Genomic DNA, 19,863 nt, shown 5'->3' on the forward strand with positions numbered 1-19,863 from the left:
TGCAGCACGGAGATGTTTGTCTTGAATCTCTCTTGTTCAGAATCAGTCTTGTTGACAGGAAAAAAAAAGGGGAGGGGGCATCACTAGGCAAGGGGACAAGCAAAGCCATTAGGCAATTTTCATAAAGCACAGCTCTGGATGATTTCCAATCCCCTCCTCAAATCCCTCTTTAGTGATTCCCCATTGCCTGCAGAATAAAATACCAAGGTATCCCTGCCTGATCATTAGAAAGACCCATTTCCCTACAGCCAGGTGTCTCAGAGGGCAGTTTTGGGGGCATGGGCAATAGAACTTAAAAGGTAGATTTGGGTTTTGTTTGTTTGTTTGATTGTTTGTTGTTTTTGAGATGGAGGGAGTGTTGCTCTCTCATCCAGGCTGGAGTGCAGTGGCATGATCTCGGCTCACTGCAACCTCTGCCTCCCGGGTTCAAGCGATTCTCCTGCCTCAGCCTCCCGAGTAGCTGGGATTGCAGGCACCTGCCACCACGCCTGGGCTAATTTTTGTATTTTTAGTAGAGACAGTTTCCCCATGGTCGCAAACTCCTGACCTTAGGTGATCCGCCCACTTCGGCCTCCCAACGTGCTGGGATTACAGGTGTGAGCCACCACACCTGGCCTAACAGGTAGACTTGTATGCTCCCTCCCAAGTTCTTGAATGAGAATCTTGGAGACAGGGTGGGAGCAGAATTCTTTCCTTGGTGATTCTCAACAAATTCATTCATTCACTCATTCATCCAATCAGCAAGTATTCAGTGATCAGTTATTCTGTGCCAAGCAGGCCTCATGCTGGGTGCTGGAGAGAAGGGGTGAGCAAACAGCATTCACACTCTATTTTCCCTGGAGCAGCTGCTGGGGACAGACACGAATCACATAATCACACATGTGAGCTCACACTTAGTCACCAACTCTGGGTACAGCCAGAGCCATTGTGGTGCCTACAATGACAGCATGATATGGGGGCTGAAAGTCCAACCTTGGTGTCAAACACAGACTTCTCTTGGTCCCATTTCTGACTGTGAAACCCTGGGCAAGGTCCTGCACTTTCCCAAATCTCAGTTTCTTCCTCTGTGAAATGGAGCCAGCCATACACACCTCATACTCCTGAGAAGAGAGTGAGATAATCCACGTGAGGCTTTATCACCACGTCTGGTGCTTCCTGTGTGCAGTAAATGTTGGGGAGTGGCTGTGGTGGCAGGACTGTAGCTGGTTGTCATGCAACATGGCATTAGTAGGAGTTGGTTGTTATGCAACGTGGCATTCGTAGGAGTTGGTTGTTATGCAACGTGGCATTAGTAGGTGCTCAGTGAAGTTTCAATGGAATTCAACTTCTACAATTTCTCCTAGTTACATTTTCTATCATACTACTGACTTGAGGAGAACTTCACTTGGATATCATAGTCACTTTCTTCCTTTCCTTTGGAGGAAGGAAACATGACACAGAAACAGCTATTTTCAAACCTAACAAGTGGGACCAGGTGCAGTGGCTCACACTTGTAATCTCAGCAGTTTGGGAGGCCAAGGTGGGAGGATCACTTGAGCCTGGGAGTTGGAGACCAGCCTGCGCAACATAATGAGATCCTGTCTCTATAAACTAATAGTAATAATAATAATAATAAGCCGGACATGGTGGTGCACGCCTATAGTCCCAGCTAGTCCAGAGGCTGAAGGGGGAAAATTCCTTGAGCTCAGGAGTTGGAGGCTAGAGTGAGCCGTGATCATGCCACTGCACACTAACCTGGGTGACAGACCAAGACTCAAATAAATACATAAACAAACAAACCTAACGAGGACCAGGGTCTCCTTCTCCAGTATTTGGTGGGTTGAGACTGTCTCATGACCTCGGCCAAACTCTCTTGCCCTCAAAGAAGTGTCATACAAATAACGAGAAAACTGGGCTACGTGATGCCTCAAGCCCTCAAGGTGGGTACCAGCTTCTTGTTTTGCCACATAGGACTTTTTTTAATGTACAAGCATTATCATTTCATTTAAGAATGATGTTTTAGCACTAAAAGCATAGAAGGGACATTGTTTCAGAATAAAATAACAGCATTTCCCCAAAGGAAATGTTGGCCACCTTCCACGTACGTGATGAGGACATTTGCGTCTCACTTTGACTAGCTGGTGAAAGCTTCCCTCACAGACCACCTCAGTCCAGAGCCTCACAGCTGACGGGATTGATCATCTAATCAGAGAATGATGATGATGATGGTGACGATGACGACAGCAACAGTAAACATTCACGTTGCAATCCGTACATTGGAGGCGCTGTCCTAAGCACTTTCTATCCACTAACTCGTTTAACACGCACTATCACCCAATGAAGTAGTTCTAATCATGGCCCCATTTTGCAGAAAAAGTAATTTTCCCAAGATCTCACCAGTAAAAAGCAACAAGATGGAATCTAAGGAGCCTGTACTCTTAACCACTCCACTCCACAGAGAGGGAAACTGAGGCCCAGAGAGGGAAAAGAATCGCTTAAGATCACATAACCAGGCAAAACAGACTCCTGCTTTCTGACTTTTCCCCGAAACACACTGTGGTGTTTGATCCTGTCTCTCATGCATCGAGACCCAGCTCCCCTCAGGAAGAAGGGGGCCCCTCCAAATAAACTTCTCGAGGGAGATGAAACAATTAAGGTTTGAAAAGAGTCAGCTCCTCATTGGGATAACTTAACAGTTCTTTTCCTCCAGTTTATTCCACCCAGCAGCCTGGGTTGCCTGAAGCAGTCAGCTGCTGGTCGCTTCTGCTGGACCTTGGTTTTACCACCAGGTGAGTGCAACTGTGATGAGATGGGCTGAGGCTCAGGCACCCACAGGGAGAGAAGAACTCCAATTAATCACCTCAAAGCCATTGACAAACACCCAGCCATCTGGCATCTCCACTGAAACTGGACAAGGCTGCATTTCAGCCTCACCTAGAAGTTCAGGTTAGGCCCCTAAGGAAAGGCAATGTTTTCCTTTCCTCTCCTCTTGTCTCCAGCTCTTCAGCCAGGGTTTACTGAGCTTCAGCTGTGCGTCAGGGGGATGCAGAGATACGTCAAAGCCAGGCCTGCAGTTGCTCACAGCTTAGAAGGAGAAACAGATGAACGCACAAGTCACTAGAGCACTATGTGGTAAGTGTCACAGCAAATAGGTGATCTCATACCATGTCAACACCAAGAAAGAAACACCTGCTTTCTTGAGGAGGCTTCAGCCAGGATTTCCCTTGGGGACTTGAAGGATGAGTTGACTGGTTAGGGCAAATGAGGCCACCAGTAGACTGTTCCCTATGGAGGCCAGCAGAACTGCTGAACCATGGAACTTTCCAGCACAGAAACAGGGTGGGAAGCCACGTGAGCTCCCTCCCGTCCTGTAGGAGGTGCCCAGCCTCTCCCTGAGTCATGGATAAAGATGCCAGTTACCCAACGGGACCATGCCAGGCCACCACTCTGACAGGGCCTGATGGTGGGGAAGAGTCAAGAAACACAGATGGCTGGCCGGCAGGACTGGCTTCCTCAGCCTCAATGTTCTTGCATTGCACTTAGATTCACAGAAGCACAAAACAGGCAATTTGGATTTGACATCAGAGGTTATTCTTCTATGCTGGGAAGTAGCGATGTGGCCCAGAAGAAATAACAATCCTTTAAATTTGCCTAACGCTGTAGAGTTACACTTCATTTCATTTGACTGGTACCTGCAGATGTAATCAGTGTTCACATCTGCCCTGTGATTCTCCCAAGTAATCCTCTGTGTGACTGGGTGTCATCTATGCATCCAGCCACCAGCCAGGATTTTTCACCCTAAACTTTTGGTGCCCATGTGGCCAAAGCCTCTGGGTTTGAGGCTTGGGGGAGCCAAAGTTCTTTCCCTTTGGGAGGAAAATAAATTGCTCTGAGTAACCGAAGGGAATCCGAGATAATAGGCAGTCTTAATGAACAGCTCACACAGCACCCAGCTCAGTGGAGCACAACAGGGCTGACAGGAAATGTCTCATCTCCGAACACACACGCAGGGTCCGGCAGCACAGGGGATATGCTTGACTGGGAATGAGAAAAAATGACTGTGACTAGAGGGGAAAAAATCCCAATTACCCCAAATTTGGCAATTGATCCTTCTTGCACAAATGGAACCCTGGCCAGGCATGGAGACTCCAGGGATCTCTTGGGGGAGGTTGAGGGTTGGCTAGTGAAAGGGGCTTCAAGGGTCCTTGCTGCAAATCCCCACGGAGCTTGGGGGATGGAGTGGATGGGTATCTGACTTGTGTCTGAAAATTTTAAAGGAGAGAAGTTTGGCTGAAGTAGCCTAGGGCAGCATTGTAGAGAGCAGAGGTGAGATGGTTCAGAGTGGTCTTAAAAGAAATTTACCCAGAGGGCTGCCTGGAGGGGCATCAGGACCCCAGAAGACAGAGTGTATGAGGAAGAGCATCCCCAGGAATCAGAGGTCGAAGGAGAATGTCATAAAGTGCCCACTTTGAGCTGGGCCAGTGACTTCCTATGGCCAAAGGAGTATTCTGGAAGCAGGGAAAAGGTGAGCAAGGCAGGGCTGCAAATGTGCTTGCATGTGGCTGGGCTAGCCCTCTGATGTTCCAGTGATCCATCTTGAGAAGATGAACCTGGGCCTGAACCCTACAAGGAACATAAAAGGGGCAGGAACCAAATCCACAACCTGGAGCCACAGCCACCTAAACCCACAGCCTGAAGCAGACCCACCAGTCAAGCATAGTCTAAATCAGCCAAACAGCCATGGGCTTGTAGACTCATGACCATGAGAATAAATGCTGGTTTCAAGCCACTGAGTTCTGGAGCTGTTTGTTATGCAGCATTATCCAGCAGAGGTTGATAGTACCAGGGGTCTGAAAAACTCTCAGCAGCACCTATGGGAGAAAGGCTTGGCTATAAACAGCAGCTGATTTCAGAGGAATAATTGCCAGATTCCCCCCACCCCATACACACAGTTATGAAAACCATCCCTGCTCTCTTCTTCTTCCCTTGCCCCAGTCCACATCTCCTAGCCTCACTCATCCCTCGCTAGCTAATGGGATGAAGAGAGGAGAATGGCAGAGTGTGATGGTCAGTTTTATGTGTCAACTTGGTTAGGTTACAATCCCCACTTTTCTTTTTTTTTTTTTTTTTTTTTTGAGACGGAGTCTGGCTCTGTCGCCCAGGCTGGAGTGCAGTGGCCAGATCTCAGCTCACTGCAAGCTCCACCTCCCGGGTTTACGCCATTCTCCTGCCTCAGCCTCCCGAGTAGCTGGGACTACAGGCGCCCGCCACCTCGCCCGGCTAGTTTTTTGTATTTTTTAGTAGAGACGGCGTTTCACCGTGTTAGCCAGGAGGGTCTCGATCTCCTGACCTCGTGATTTGCCCGTCTCAGCCTCCCAAAGTGCTGGGATTACAGGCTTGAGCCACCGCGCCCAGCTCAATCCCCACTTTTCAATCAAACATGACTCTGTGTGCTGCTGTGAAGGTATTTTGTAGATGTGATTAAGTCCATAATCCGTTGATGTTAAGGAAGGGAGGTTATTCCAAATAATCGGAGTGGTCCTGATTCAATCAGTTGCAAGCCTTAAGACCAGAACTGAGACTTCCCTAAAGAAGTAGAAATTCCATCTGCAGATAGCCGCATCAGCTCGTGCCTGAAAGTTCCATCCTGCCCTTCCTGGCAACCTTCCCTACAAGTTTCAGGCTTGCCTAGGCAGCCCCTACAATCACATAAGCCAATTTCATGCAATAAATCTCTTAATATGTATCTCCCATTGGCCTTGTTACTCTGGTTGAACTCTGACCGATAGAGATTTCTAGTACCTAGAAGTGAGGTGCTGCTATAACAAATACACAAAAATGTTGAAATGGCTTTGGAACTGGGCAGTTGGCAGAGGATGAAAGAATATCGAGGGACACAATAGAGAAAGCAAAGATGATCTTGAACATACTGCCAATAGGAAGATGGATGTTAAAGACTCCACTGTGAATGACCAGAAGGAAATAAAGAGCACAATAATAAAATATGTATCATTTTACTAAACACCCAAATCATTGTGAATAGCCCATTGGCAGAAATAGAACTTTAAAGATGCTTCTAATGAGGGCTCAGAAGAAATGAGGAGCGTGTTAGTAGAAACTGGACAAAAGTGGACCTTTGTTACATAGAAGCAGAAAGCTTAGCTGAACTATGTCCTACAGTCATGTGGAAAGCAAAACGTATACTTGATGAACTTGAATGTTTAGCTGAGGAGATTTTCAAGCAAAGTGTTGAAGGTGCAGCCTGTTTTCTTCATGCTGTTTATCGTAAAATGCGAGAGGAAAGAAGTAAATTAAGGAAAGAACTGTTAAGAAAAAGGAATTGGGAGATTCTCAGCCTATCCACAGTTTTGCAAAAAATACAAACTTAGGGGCCTCGTTGTCGAGAAAGCATGCACTGGAAAGGAGGTGAAAACGGAAGTGATGTCAGGGCAATGTGGGACCACAAGCCAACAAATGCAAGCAGCTACCGAGACCTGGAAAAGGCCAAGAAATAGATTCTTCCCTAGAACCCTCCACAGGAATAGTTTCCTGACAACGCATTTTGGACTTTTGAACCACAAGATAATAAATCAAGAACGATAAGACAGTAAATCTGTGTTGTTTAAGCCTCTAAGTTCATGATAGTTTGATGCAACATCAATAGGAACCTAATGCAGAGAGTAAAGAGAGAAAAATCTCCCCCAACTCCCTTTTCTGATGGCAAGCTTTAAGTGAAATTTGGAGCCTTGGGTATTGCTCCAGATTAGACATACTAATTACTGAACTGAGACTGTCCAAGGGGCTGAGGCAACCAGAGAACCTTTTATGATCTAAGTGTGGTCAGAGAAGTGCAGGGACTTCTGGAGATCTCATTAGGATCAGGGGAAAACAAGTCCTACAAAGTGGGTTTAAAGAGGCAAAACTAAAGTTGCTTTATAAAGGCACGGGAGGCCAGGCACGGTGGCTCACACCTGTAATCTTAGCACTTTGGGAGGCTGAACAGGCGAATCACCTGAGGTCAGGAGTTCAAGACCTGCCTGGTCAACATGGTGAAACCCTATCTCTACTAAAAATACAAGAATTAGCCAGGCATGGTGGTGCATGCCTGTAATCCCAGCTACTCGGGGGACTGAAGCAGGAGGACTGCTTGAACCCGGGAGGTGGAGGTTGTGGTGAGCTGCGATTGCACCACTGCACTCGGGCCTGGGTGACAGAGCGAGACTGTCTAAAAAAAAAAGGAGGCATCCAAGACTCCTGCCCTTCCCAGAAAATAGTGGTGTTTGGACATTTTGGTGACAGAGACAAAGGCATGGATTTTATCTCAATATGGAAAGAACACGTGGTAGTGGAAGGCCTCTTGGGATCAGCCACCAGAGCTCAGCATTGCTTAGGCTGGAGGTGTCATCTCCATGGCCAGGACAGGACCTCATCAAAGAGGAAGATGAAGCTGCAGCACCTCAGCACTTCTGGGCTCTCCTTGTGAACCCAATCACCTGGTTCTTCATTCTGTGAACTCTCTCCACCTTTCAACTGCATGGCACTTTCAGTCCCTGTATTGCACCTGCTCTGAGCCCCCTCAGCTGCCCCTGTATGGAGGGAGGGAGTCACAGGAGTACCCTTATGTCTTGGAGTCTTTGGTGAATAATTAGCCAAGGTTTCATCCACTCAGTCCCAGGTCTAGACCCGAAGGTCAAATTCCCTGAATGTGAAAGAGTCCCCTTGGGATGCCATAAGGAGGAGACGTGGACCATGGACTCCACATAGTGAAGCTGAGGCTGAGTGGTTTTAGATTGGGATGGGACTGTCTCCATATCCAAACCCTGCCCCCTCCTCGGTGTGTGTCTTCAACAAATGACTGAACTTCTCTGGTCCTTGCTCTCCTTATTATGAGGACCATCATGCCCACTTCATGAGGCTCTAATGAAGGTTAAAGGAGATAGCACTAAGGCAGTGGTAACGCTCAAAAAACAGCAGCTGGAATAATAATAATTAATATTACAATTAGATCCATCCCCACATGCATCTGTGCCTGCACCTGCACTGCACCTGAGCCATCCTCCACCTGCACCTGCGCTGAGCCTGCACCTGAGCCATCCTCCACCTGCACCTGCACCTGCCCCTGCGCCATCTTCCATCTGCATCTGAGCCATCCTCCAGCAGCACCTGAGCCATCCTCCACCTGCACCTGAGCCATCCTCCACCTGCACCTGCACCTGCACTGAGTCATCCTCCACCTGCACCTGAGCCATCCTCCACCTGCACCTGCACCTGAGCCATCCTCCACCTGCACCTGAGCCATCCTCCATCTGCGCCTGCACTGAGCCTGCACCTGAGCCATCCTCCACCTGCATCTGAGCCATCCTCCACCTGCACCTGAGCCATCCTCCACTTCCACCTAAGCCATTCTCCACCTGCACCTGCATCTGCACCTGAGCCATCCTCCAACTGCACCTGCAATGCCATCGCCACCTCTGCCACCACTGTGCTCACCAGCCCCAGCCCCACCCCCACTGTCAGCTACCACAAGGCCTTCTCTCCTGAAAGCTCTGTGGCCATAAACAGTTAATGTGATTATTGCGTTTAGCCCACATTTGCAATCGCTTCCTCTCTTTAATCACGTTGAAGATGTTTCAAATTCCCTTCCAACGTGACTGAAATCAAAGTGGCACCTGTGAAGGCAGAAAGCCTGCCTGCCGGTGCGAGGTGGAGATGTAAAACAGTCAGGTTTGATGGGGAGAAATTATGTCTTGCTTAATTCCTTTTACCCTATAATTACCAGTCGCGACCACGTGGGTTCACAGCAAAAATAACTTGCCACATGAAGACGTTGTCTATGGAATCCTGGTTTGAGTCCCCAGGCAAGACCCTCAGAGGAGGTTCCCAGGCAGCTCCCGCCCAGGCATCTACACAGTACTATGGTCCACCTTCCTCACTAGCTTTCTAACCCCACCACTGACCCCCAACCACCGAGGCTCAATGTCCAGGCGCCATCTCTGCCTTATCCTCCTCCCCTCTCTGCAGCACTTGACCAGCGGTCACCTCCTTCTTCACACCCTTCCCTGGTTTGACTTCCCTATGCCTCGCCCTGCCCTCAGTCTCCTTTGTACCTCTCTCCCCTCCTCCCTTTGACCACCCCCGGGGCACTAGCATCCCTGAGGCCCTATCAGCATATCTCTTCTCTTTCTTCTTTCCTCTCCATCTCTCCTTTTTCTCTCTCACATCTCCTCTCTCCTCTTCACTCCCATTCCCTCAGATAGCAGGTCTACCCTTTGGACTCTCAAACCCACAGCGCATCTGCGATCTCCACACCTCAAGCCTCTAACTTCCACTTCCAGCTGCTGGCTTAGTGTTTCCACTGGATACCCGGCTGCGTCCAAACCCACACCCTCCTGATTTCTCTTTCTCCAGGTAAGAACTCCACCACCGCGGCTTACCTCTAAATCTCCACAACCGCCCTACCTTGCCTTTCTCCTCACGTCTGGATCCAATCTGACACCACCCACGCGGGAGCGCTCATCAGGTGGCTTAGAGGAAATTACAGGAGGCTTTGAGTCGTCGGCACTCAAGTTCAGATCGGGGTGGGAGCCTTCCAGTCATATGACTTTGGTGTCCTTATTGATAAAATAGCAAGGAAAATTCTTACCTCCCAATATGGTTTTTAAGAACTAAGTTATACAATATATGATTATGGTTAACACATCTTCCCTGCCCCACCTCCCTTTCCTGCCCTAATTCCGATGCTTTTACTGAGTCTATAGTGACAATCTCAGAACCGGTCTCTCTGCCCCCTAGTCCCAACACTCCCTTCCCATCCATCATCCACCTTCCTGCCAGAGGGCTTTTGCTAAAATTTAGTTCTGAACCCATCACTCCCCTATTTAGAACCCTCTGGTGGTTGCCTGTGGCTCACAGGTTAAAGTTCAAAGCAGAAGCTGTGTCAACGTGATGGAGTGAGAACCAGTTGACTATGAGGCCATCCAGGCTAATTTCAGATCCTCATCTCCAGCTAATTAACTGTGTAGACTTTGGGCCTCACTTTCATCAACAATTTTTGTTTGTTTTTTGAGACAGAGTCTCACTCTGTCACCCAGGCTAGAGGGCCATGATGCAATCTCAGCTCATTGCAACCTCTACCTCCCAGCTTCAAGCCATTCTCTCACCTCAGCCTCCAGAGTAGCTGGGATTATAGGCACATGCCACCATGCCTGGCTAATTTTTGTTTTTCTGTTTTTTTGTTTTTATAGTAGAAACTGGGTTTCACCATATTGGCCAGGCTGGTCTCGAACTCCTGACCTCAGGTGATCTGTCCACCTCGGCCTCCCAAAGTGCTGGGATTACAGGCGTGAGCCACTGTGCCCGGCCCTCCTCAACTGTTTTATGGCAATAATAACTCGTAACTCACAAGACTGTGTTGAGAAGCCAATAGACTTTAGAAAGTGCCTCCTGGGGTTTCAGCACACAGTAGCTGGGTCCCTGTCCCTCTTTTCTCTTCACCTCCCCATGTGCATCCTCAACCCCCACCAGACCATTCACACACTTGAGTTTCTGTGTCTCTGCTTATCCACCCACATCTCCGTTTAGGCATAATCCTTTTATGCTTTTGGAAACAAACTGGTTTCAACTGCCTGTCACCATGTTGGAGGCCTGAGCTGGCACAGACTCACAGCACCATGGGGAAGGCCGGTCACAGAGACACGCTGCTGCCGGGCGCGGTGGCTCAAGCCTGTAATCCCAGCACTTTGGGAGGCCGAGACGGGCGGATCACGAGGTCAGGAGATCGAGACCATCCTGGCTAATATGGCGAAACCCCGTCTCTACTAAAAAATACAAAAAAAACTAGCCGGGCGACGAGGCGGGCGCCTGTAGTCCCAGCTACTCGGGAGGCTGAGACAGGAGAATGGCGTGAACCCGGGAGGCGGAGCTTGCAGTGAGCTGAGATCCGGCCACTGCACTCCAGCCTGGGCGGCAGAGCAAGACTCCGTCTCAAAAAAAAAAAAAAAAAAAAAAAAAAGAAAATGTTTCCCAGAGCAGTGTTCCCCTCTCTGGGAGGCTGGTCATGGTGCTTCACGAGCTCTTTTACTGCCCAAGACGTTTCCTTTTACTTTTCTTTTTGTTTGTTTGTTTTTCTGTTTTGTTTTGTTTTGTTTGAGACAGTGTCTCACCCTTGTTGCCCAGGCTGGAGTGCAATGGCACAATCTTAGCTCACTGCAACCTCTGCCTCCCGGGTTCAAGCGATTCTCCTGCCTCAGCCTCCCAGGTAGCTGGGATTACAGGCACCTGCCACCACGCCCGGCTAATTTTTTGTATTTTTAGTAGAGCCAGGGTTTCACCATGTTGGCCAGGCTGGTCTCAAACTCCTGACCTCACCCACCTTGGCCTCCCAGAGTGCTGGGATTGCAGACGTGAGCCGCTATGCCCAGCAGATGTTTTCTTTTATCATCTTTAAATGAAAGCTCTAGATTAAAAAACAGCAAAAGGTGTCCCTGCCATCAGTGGAGGAAGCATGAGGGTTATAAGTCACATTGATGAAGGCGAACAGATCCTAAAGATGAACCTCCTGCATCCCCATAGTAGAACCTGTGAAGAACAATGTCACCGAGGCCCTGGATTAAACAACATCTCAGCCTGAAGACTCTCGGACGGCACACACCCCAAGAGCAAGAATTCCTACGGGGCTGGGCGCGGTGGCTCATGCCTGTAATCCCAGCACTTTGGGAGGCCGAGGTGGGCAGATCACAAGGTCAGGAGTTCGAGACCAGCCTGGCCAATATGGTGAAACCCCATCTCTACTAAAAATACAAAAATTAGCCGGGGGTGGTGGCGGACACCTGTAGTCCCAGCTACTCAGGAGGCTGAGGCAGAGGAATTGCTTGAACCCGGGAGGCGGAGGTTGTAGTGAGCCGAGATTGGGCCACTGCACTCCAGCCTGGGAGACAGAGCAAGACTCCGTCTCAAAAAAAAAAAAAAAGAATTCCTACGGGAAGAAGGTGGTAGGTAAAAGGTCAGGGCCAATGTGGCCAGTTGATTTTTATTGTGCTTGATTCACTAATAAACATACATGCCTACTTTTCCCTTAAAAAGTAGTTACATGCTGTTCATAGTCAGATGCCATATATCCAAAGGGTGGAAAGAAAACACCTGTGATTCTTGCTTTTTCTTTCTTCAAAGTAAAGTATCATTTTGATTCCAGCCTTATTTAATCGTCTGGGGCATCTCAGGACTCACAGTTGGGTCTGTGGAGAGGCGTGTGACCTCGACCTTGGCTTTGGAGAATCAACCTGCTCTATGCACTCCCCTCCTTTGTCCAGGGTCTCCCTCCTGATGTCCCTGACACTTTCCCACTCCCGCTCTGCACATGGCATGTGGCCTAGAAATGTATCCAGCCACTTCCCACATTTTTTTTTCTATTGCACTTCTAAGGATCTTTTTCTTGCAGTAAAATATACCCAACATCAAATTTACCATCCTGACCATTTTTAAGTGGACGGCTCAGTGGCATTCACACTGCGCAGCCATCACCGCTGTCTCCAGCACTTTTTTCATTTTGCAAAATTGAAACTCTGTGCCCATTAATCAACTCCCCTTTGCCCCCTTCCTCCCACCGCAACCATCACCATTCTACTGTCCCTGATTTTGGCTACTCTAGGAACCACGTCTGAGTGGAATCACACCGTCTTGGTATCTGGCTTATTTCACTCAGCATATAATGTCTTCAAGATCCATGCACCATGCAGCATGTGTCAGCATCTCACTTCTTTCGAAGGCTGATTACCACATTTTGTTTACCCGTTAATAGATACTTTGTATTGTTTTCACCTTTTTTAAAAACATTTGAGGTAAAACATACATATATAATTTAGCAAGTTTACCATGTTTAAGCTTCCACCTTTTGGCTCTTGTGAATAACGCTGCTATGAACATGGGTGTGCAAATCTCTGTCCAAGCGCCTGCTTTTGCTCCTCTTGGATATACACCCAGAAGTGGGATTTCTTCCCCCATTCTGTTTTGCATCACGGTTAAAGGGTTACAAATCTTTTCCCACCACCCTCCATCCCTAAAACAGCAACGCCTCACCTAGCTCAAATCTTTCCCGAAACACAGTCACTCTCCTTTTGGCACAGACCTTTGCACCTGGCTGCGGGTGACCTGAGTGGGCCAGAAGTAAGCGCTTGCTGAAGTTTTGCTGATTGGAACCCAGCTCAAGGTGCATGTTTTTTCCTGGCCGTTCTTCTGAGGCCAGAGTTCCCTCTTGGCCTGAAATGCAAACGGGAACCAAGATTCGTACATTTTTTCTTAATTGCCCTGGACCTTCATTCCCATCCTCTGTGATTTCAGGCACAGTTTTTCCCACTTAGCCTGGAATATTCTGTCAGTCCAGGCCCTTAGAGGTTTTCCAGGAAATCTCACTTACTAATAAAGTGCTCTTTTGGCAGGGCAGGGCAGTAAAGACCAGCAAGTAGGTCAGAAGCCCGTGGGGTGAAGCTGGCTTGACGCAGGCCATTAGAATGAGCAGTACCCTCCCAGACCAGCTGTGGAGAGGACAGAGCTCAGGGGGTGGCCCAAACCCACAAGGACACTCAAAGCCAAATGTGGCCATCATCTGAGGGATTTGGAATGCAGAGGCAAGTTGCAGGAGCCTGAGGCCTCCCTGAGCTCTGCACTACTTGACTCAAGAAAAAAAGTCTATGCCAAGCTAAACCGAGTCTTTCAGTATGATAAACCGATACCAGGCATAGGCTAAAGAAGAGCAAACGGTCTTGGCTTTGGAGAATGAACCTGCTCTGTGCACTCCCCATATATATGTATTCCCCATATATAGTATTCTAAGAATATATATATACATATATATATATATATATGGAGAGAGAGAAAGACAGAATCTCACTCTGTTGCCCAGGCTGGAGTGCAGTGCACTGGAGTGCAGTGATGCAATCTTGGCTCACTGCAACCTCCGTCTCCCCAGTTCAAGCGATTCTCCAGCCTCAGCCTCCCGAGTAGCTGGGATTATAGGCATGCACCATGGTGCCCAGCTAATTTTTGTATTTTTAGTGGAGAGGGGGTTTCACCATGTTGACCAGGCTGGCCTCAAACTCCTGACCTCAAGTGATCTGCCCACCTCGGCCTTCCAAAGTGCTGGGATTACAGGCGTGAGGCACCACGCCTGGCTTCTAGGAAGAATTTTCATGATAGCCTCAATCATTCACATGCGCTTGCCACAAGGCGGCTTTCAGCTCCTCCATCCAAGAGGCAGCGTCTGTTTTCCCTGCCCTTGAATCTGGGCTTACCTGTGACTTGCACTGACCAATAGAATTCAGTCCAAGTGACGCCAGGACCTCCTGGGCCAGACCCTGAGGGGTCCTGCTGTTTCTGCTTCCTCCATCTTTCTCCCCTGAGACCACTCTGTAAGAAAACTGATCTTGAGGGGCCACATGGAGGTTAACTGAGGAGCCCAGCCACAGCCAGACACGTATAGTGAGACCAGCTTACACCCTCCAGCCCGGCCAACCATCCAGGGAGCACAGTGAGCCCAGGAATACCAGCAGCAGAACAGCCAACCAATCACAAACCAAGGAAAATAAGATGTTACTACAGTTCTGAGTCACTAAGGTTTGGCAGGAGATGGTTGTTGAGAAGCAGTGGTTAATCAAGGCTGAGTCTTCATTCCTGCTCCACCGGGAAACCAATGCACGGCTCCAGGCAAAACACTTCTGTTCCCTGGTCTTCTGTTTCCTCTGTAGTACAATTAAGGGAGTAAGAAAGGAGAGAGCAATAGAAAAAATCACAGGCTTTAGGGCTCATCAGCTAGCATCTTAGCTCTGTCACTCCCCGTGTGACCTTAGACAAGCTCCTTAACCTCTCTGAGCCTCACTTTTCTCATCTCTCCTATAAGAGTATGAGATGGGGTTGCCACATCTCATGTCAGGACCTCCAGTCTGGACTGAATTCTATTGGTCAGTGCAAGTCACAGGTAAGCCCAGATTCAAGGGGAGGGAAAAATAGACGCTGCCTCTTGGATGGTGGAGCTGAAAGCCGCCTTGTGGCAAGCGCACAATACCTGATGGGGTTTCTGTGAGGATGAGTTGAAATAAAGTGCTTGGCTCATAGTAGGCACTCAATAAATATTAATAGCCATGTCCTCAGGGAGCTGGGATTATGGTTAGGCACATGGACTTTGGAGCCACCTTATCCAGGTTCAAATACCAGTCGTGCTACTTTCTAGCTGTGTGGTCGCAGGCAAGTGACTTAACACCCGCACCTCAGTTCCCTCACATTATTATTAGGTGACAATAGTGCCTAGCTCATAGGGTTGTTGTGAAAATTTAGAGAGGTTATACGTGTAAAGAGCTCAGAGCTGTTTCTGGCACTAAACAGGTGGCTCAATAAGTATTATATGTGCGGGTGGTTTTTTTTTTCAGTTTATAGAACCCATTCCATCTACTTAACCTTCCCCGGTCAGGTACAGATGTGAGGAAACAGGCCGATGAGCTTGCCAGTTGATTCACGCAAGATCACAGAGCTAACAAACGGCAGGAGAGAAGATTCCAACTCAGGTCTGCAGGAGTCTGAGCCCGGACAGATTAGTAAAATTCAACCACCATTTACGATGTGCCTGCCCCCGTGCTGGCCTTTGGAGAAACAAGAATGTGTGAGAACTTTCTCCACCCTCAGGCATTCTTGGAAAGGCAAACGGGCAAGATCACAATGTGATATGGGCTATACAAAGGGGACTTGGAGCCATGAACTCTGCTGGGGCAAGTCCTAGGAAGCACAGAGCGGGTTCTCCCATGTTGAGTATTGAAACACTAGTAGATTCGAGCTGCGTGCACGAGGAAGTGCATTTGAGGCCGAAGGCGCAGCATGGGCAGGAGCTCGGAGAAGGGACTGGCACATGTGTGCAGAACCACACTAGACATCAGGGTCTAGTGAGGAGGCTGGTGAGAACATAGGATTTCTTTCCTGCCACACATAAAATGCCAAACCGGATTCTTAGGGATGGCAGTGAAGACCATAGCCAGGACCTCAGTCACCCGTGATTGTCTCTCTCGTCAACACCTACTGGCAAAGCCATAGTTTCCACAATGCCCTTGGACATATGCTTCCAATCCTTCCTTGGAAGAGAGAAAAAAGGAGGAAACAAGTTTATTTTCTTTCTACTCCTTCCTATTGCAGCCCAGCCTGTACCATCCCAGACCCTGGCCTGACTAACCCCACCTATGCCCAATCTCCCTGGGCACTGACTAGTAAGGCGTGAACTAAATTATGAGTTTGCACTTGAACTCCAAATCTCAAAACCTTGCAGGCTTTGAAGGATGCTTGAGGGGTCACCTGGTCTGATAGGGCTCCGGGCAGTAGTGGGAGGTGGAGGCTGGGGGCGTGGAAGTGGCTCAAGCCCAGGTGTGAAGGACTCATGAATTACCAAGAGCAGTCCTCCCAGCCTGAGACAGGCTCTTGCCCACACCTCCCGGCATCTGGAGAAGGGCAGACCCAAAAGCCTCAAAAGCGAGCTGCCTCAGGGCTGCTGAGTGGACACCTTTGCCTGTTCCATAAGTTCTCATTGAAGAGCCACAATAAATCATGCTTGGTGACAAGTATGCAACCTATGGGAAAAATCCATCCTAACTCTTGAATTCCCATTTCTAAAGATCCTCAAGAAATTATTGAGAAAATCAAAACACTATGTTTCGAAGGACTCACCACGGTTCAAACGGTTTCCATAAATCCAGAGCACAAAAGGCATTTTTCAAAGGTTTACTGTTCCCCGAATGACAATAATGCCATATTGACTGACTTCAGAGGAGCTCTGGGAATTTGGAAAAACCAGTCAAGCAAGCAAGATCTTTAACAGAGAAAAAAAAAAAAGTTGGTGAACTTGACAATTTTGCTAAAGTTCACAGCATTTTCCTGTTTTGACAGCACTTTTGCAGGTCCTGATGCCTCTGGGTGTTGGATAACACTATTCTTCCTTAGAGCTCCAGCCTCCAGCAACCCTGCGCCAGTCTGCCCCCCACGCTGCCAGCACAGACATCTTTCTAAAACACACATGGAACGTTACTGCTCAAAACCTCGCTGCAGCTTCTGGGGTGTTATTTTCCAAAGAAACCGTCACAGTTCTCCAGCTTCTCCGGAATCCCCCAACCCACCTCAGCCAGAGGGAAGAAAATTTGGATACTGTCAATGGCCTGGGGTTCGTGATAGATACACACTCTCATTCATTCATTCATTCAACAAACATTTAAGTGCATATTATATATGAAAAACAAACAAACAAACAGGCAAAAATCTCTGCCATCATAGGGTTTATATTCTAGACAGAGAGAGACAGACAAGTCAGATAAATAAGATATACTGTACATTAGAGAGTGATGTAACAAACATTATGTGCTGGATGAGCTGGATGATGGAAGCAAATCCCCCACCATGCACACACCCCACCCCCAAGCCTTCCATACAGGAGCAGGAAGCAGCCACAGCACTTCTCTCTTTTTGTTTTGTTTTGTTTTGTTTTGTTTTTTGAGACAGAGTCTCGCTCTGTTGCCCAGGTTGGAGCGTAGTGGTGCGATCTTGGCTCACTGCAACCTCCACCTCCCAGGTTCAAGTGATTCTCCTGCCTCAGCCTCCTGAGTAGCTGGGACTACAGGCGCCTGCCACCACGCCCAGCTAATTTCTGTATTCTTAGTGGAGATGGAGTTTCACCATGTTGGCCAGGATGGTCTCGATCTCCTGACCTCGTGATCCACCCACCTCAGTCTCCCAAAGTGCTGGGATTACAGGTGTGAGCCACCGCGCCAACCACAGCTCTTCTCTTTAACAAACACTTTATCCCACCCAGCCGTAGCCCTCCTGGGAGCAGAGGAGGTGTCCCACCTGCTGTGGGCTCTAAGATGCTTGTGTATGCATCTTAACCCAATCCAGAACCGTCCCATCCTCCCTGACCGCAAACACGCCCCTTCCCAGAAACACACCTCTCATGTCTTTCTCTGTTCAAAGGCAATTTGCAACTTGACACGATAACGGAAGTCTTGCAAAGATAATGGCAGAGCGTGCCGGTGGGTTTCCTAATAGTCTGGAGGGACTGCCCCGTAGAGAGGCAAGAGGCAGGGAAACTCCCAGCAGCAGAGGTTTCGTCATTTCAGCCAGGAGAGTCCTGGCTGGGATTCAGAGAAAGGGTGAGCCTATGCAGGCTGCTAAAATCCAGCCAGCCACGTTTCAGCTCCAGGGAGCCCAGAGAAGCAAAGGGACTCGGCTGTAGCTGCACAGCTAGCTCTTCAGTAGCAGAACTGAGACCCGAGAACCGGTCTGGTGGGAAGCATCGCAGTATGAGCGTTAAGAAGTCGGGCTTTAAGGCCGGGCGCGGTGGCTCAAGCCTGTCATCCCAGCACTTTGGGAGGCCGAGACGGGCGGATCACGAGGTCAGGAGATCGAGACCATCCTGGCTAACACGGTGAAACCCCGTCTCTACTAAAAAATACAAAAAATTAGCCGGGCGAGGTGGCGGGCGCCTGTGGTCCCAGCTACTCGGGAGGCTGAGGCAGGAGAATGGCGGGAACCCGGGAGGCGGAGCTTGCAGTGAGCTGAGATCCGGCCACTGTACTCCAGCCTGGGCTACAGAGCGAGACTCTGTCTCAAAAAAAAAAAAAAAAAGAAGTCGGGCTTTAGAGGCACAGACGCTTGTTTCAAATTTCCTCTTGCCTTTTGCTAGCTGTCTGGCCGTGTGTACGTTTATTGAGTTCTGAGCTTCGGTTTCCTCACCTGGAGGATAGGGATGCCAGCGTCTGCCTTCCAGAGAGATTGTGAGTGGATCCTGTTACTGCATCAGGTGTGTGGTGGGCACCCAGTAACGCCCGTTCTGATCACTGTTATGCTGACACTAGAGTCTACTGCTACAGACTCACGCAGGTGTCATTCAATCATCTGGGGTCTGTTTCTTCCTCTCCGTGTCTCCCTTGGCCCGTCTGTCACTGCCCTGTGTCTCTCCTCTCTTTGTGTGTCTCTATGTATTCCAGTGTGTTTGTGTTTTCCCTTTTGGTCTGTGTGTGTTAAAGGATCTTCTCTCTCTCTCTCTCTCCTCTCTCTCTCTCTCTCTCTCTCTCTGTGTGTGTGTGTGTGTCTTTGCAAGTACATTTCTCTCTGTCCATCTGTGGGAATGTCCACTTCTGAGTGTGTATCTATTTCCAAATATTCTTGTTTCTTTACGTTTGTTTCTGTGTCTTTGCCCAGCCCTCTCTTTCTATCTCTATTTTTCTTTTCTTTCCTCCCTCTGTGTTTCTCTGTTCCTCTCTTTCTTTCTTTGTCTCTGTTTCTCAAACTCTCACTGTGCCTCTGTCTGTCTCTTGTCTCTCACCGCTCTTCTCCTCAACACCAGAAGTGACCCAGCTGACTCTCACGGTTCGTTACAGGGAAAACATTGAACAATCATTCTTTGCTCGTGCAAGGAGCACGACAGCTGGAGCAAACAATGGGAAATTCAGAATTAATTGGGTGCTGATTATTTGCCAAAGGAAAAAAAATGGTGAAATGTATACGAAACAAAAGACAACCTAGCAACAGTGAAGACCTCAGCACGCAACAACAAAAGCAATCCTAATGAAGTAAGACAATGCCTGCGCAGAGCCGACAGCCGGCCACCGTGTACTGAGAGAGAGGAAAACAAATGGGAGTGCTGCCCTGGAGCCAAGCGAGGCCGTTCAGGGGCACTTGGGGTCCTCAAGAGCCACAGGCTCCCAAAACCTCCATGTCGAAGAGCCCAGCCATCCCAGCCCCATGCCACACACGTGGGCCCCCCATTTACTCAGTCCCCATAGAAGCATCTCATAAGCTCATTAGCAGCTGCCTTGACACTAAGGAGGTGAACATGACCCAGACAGGATCTCCATGTTCAAAGAA

The sequence above is a fragment of the Trachypithecus francoisi genome, unplaced genomic scaffold, assembly GCF_009764315.1.
Source record: "Trachypithecus francoisi isolate TF-2019V2 unplaced genomic scaffold, Tfra_2.0 Lachesis_group20, whole genome shotgun sequence".
Lineage (NCBI taxonomy): Eukaryota > Metazoa > Chordata > Mammalia > Primates > Cercopithecidae > Trachypithecus > Trachypithecus francoisi.